Below are 2,585 nucleotides of genomic sequence, written 5' to 3'. Positions count from 1 at the left end.
TTTTTTATTTATTAAAATCAAGATTAAAAATAATAGAGGAACTTTTGAAACTTTACAATATCTATAGTTTTAAAAAGGAATTAATAATGTGGTAAAATGAAATTATTTTAATTAATTATATCTTAATTTTATAAATTGACACATAATTTGGAACATATATTTTTAGTAATGTAAATAAGTAATATTTCCTCGCTCACTTTATTTGTCTATGTTTGACTTGACACATTCCTTAAAAAGCAATAAATAGAATATACTCTCTTTGTTTAAAAAAGAATGACCTACTTTAACTTGGTACAGAGTTTAAAAAAATAAAGAACACTTTTGAATCTTGTGATCATAAATTAAAGTTATCTCAAATTTATCAAAATGTCCTTTAATGTTATAATTTTAAATATGCCACATAAAAATTGTAATTTAAAATATTATCAAAAAAGTAAAAGGGTCATTCTTTTTTAAACTAATTAAAAAGAAAAGTAATCCTCTCTCTTCCTTTTAATATTACTAGTTTAGGTGTACGCACCTCGCGTGTGTACCTCACTTTATTGAGTCAAAATATTACACTAAATAGGATATTTGTTTAAATAATAAAGATGAATACAATAATTAAATTCAACATCTTTTGGAGAATTTATTTAATTAAACGTAACCTTTTACCAAAAAAATTTGTCAAAGCCGATCGACATTCATCTACAACCTATAAGCTGTAATAAAATAATACGATGATAGAGACATAAAAACAATATAATTAAATATAACCTTTACACAAAATTTCTCTCAAAGTCGTTTGAAACTCATCTATCACCTGTAAACTATAACAAAATAATGCGATAATAGAGATATCGAAATAATACAACTAAACTTAACCTTTATATAAAAAAAAATCTCAAAAACAGAGATATAAATACTATACAATTAAACTAACCTTTATCCAAAAAATTTCTCAAAGTCGACCGACATTCATCTACCACCTTTAAATTCATCTACGACCTGTAAACTACAACAAATAATATAATAGTGATCACAAAACTTTAGTTTTGATGAAAATAATTTTTGTCTGAGCAAAATTTTGACCATAAAGAATGACTTGAATGAAAACAAAGAAGATATGCATCCACCAATCTCGACATGCAATCGAATCAAGTTGGATGAACATCAATCATATTTTTTCAATCAGTAAATCGGTTTCTTTTCTAGTTTAATGTGCATCTCAATATTTATAGAAGTATTTTCTTAATAGAGTTCTATTTTAGGAATATTTTTCTATCCTATTTTAGGAGTATTTTTTTAATTAATCAGTACTAAGAAAAATATTCCTTAATTGATTCTCCTTCCATATATTTTAGAATTCTAGTTAATATAATAAAAATAATTAAATAATAAATTAAATAAAATAGTGAAAAAATAATTTTGTCTAAAGAAGGATCTTTTAATGAAGGACAAAAAGTTCAAATCACTTTTCTAATGGTATTCACACTTTTAATATATTATAGATATAAATTATTGGATCCACTCTCATAAATACACCAAAGTCTTAGCTTTATGTTTTTCTCCATCTTTTCCTTCCCCAATTATGTTTTAGTTCGCCATTTCTCTTTTTTTTTTTATACAACAATTATTTTTGTTCATCTTATTTTTTTTCACAGTTACTTTTTAAAATTATTCTACTTATTTTACCTGAATGTTTTTATTCATGAAAGTGAGAAACTCAATATTTTTCTCCTAACTCATCATATTTTTAATATTATATTATTCTATTTTTGTCTTGTTCAATTTAAAAAATCAAATATTGTCTCACCTCCTACCTATTTTGTCCTTATTATAATGGTCTACTCCTCTATTTTCAAATACTTGTCACCATTGTTGATTGCACTGCGCTTAAAAAAATATATAAATTAGAGATTAATATGACTAAATTATCCTTATTTATCATATTTTTGTTTGACACTTCTATTCTTTTTTACATTATATTATTGTCTCTTCATATTTATGAAAGAATAAAGGTGAAAATTAAGTATTCATGTAATATTTATCTAATATTACTGGGCTCTGATACCAATTGTAGGGGGGTGCGGATATCTAATGTATGAAATAGATTTATTAGGTATCTAGTGAATCTATTTTTCTTTGTGCGTGGATATTCTTTTAATGATTTACTTTTTGCGTAAGATATATTCATTATTTGTTTGGTTTATTATTTTATCCTGTAGTAATTGCAGAGTTACAAATTTCTGTATAATAATTTATCCTAACTGTACTGTAACATATATCTAATTCTAGATTTTCAATGTTATTTATTTTCTTGTGTTGTTCTTCTCGTAGTGAGTTTCTTAAATTATATAAACTATCACATGTACTTTTATCTAAATTTTCTAAGGTTTTTTCTATCCATATTAATTTTTCTTTTAGATTTTCCATTATTTTTCTATTTCGGTTTCTATAATTTATTTCATTATTTAGATTATCTTGATTTTCTCTAGTTTTTCTAATATATTCTAACATCTCTTATTCTGTACAATATCCTTCTGGGTAAATTTCTTCGTATAACTGTTCTAGCCAATTTATGGTTTCAATTTTATAGTCTATTA

This window comes from Capsicum annuum, unplaced genomic scaffold, assembly GCF_002878395.1.
Source record: "Capsicum annuum cultivar UCD-10X-F1 unplaced genomic scaffold, UCD10Xv1.1 ctg2808, whole genome shotgun sequence".
Lineage (NCBI taxonomy): Eukaryota > Viridiplantae > Streptophyta > Magnoliopsida > Solanales > Solanaceae > Capsicum > Capsicum annuum.
Note: the sequence above shows the minus strand (reverse complement) of the source record.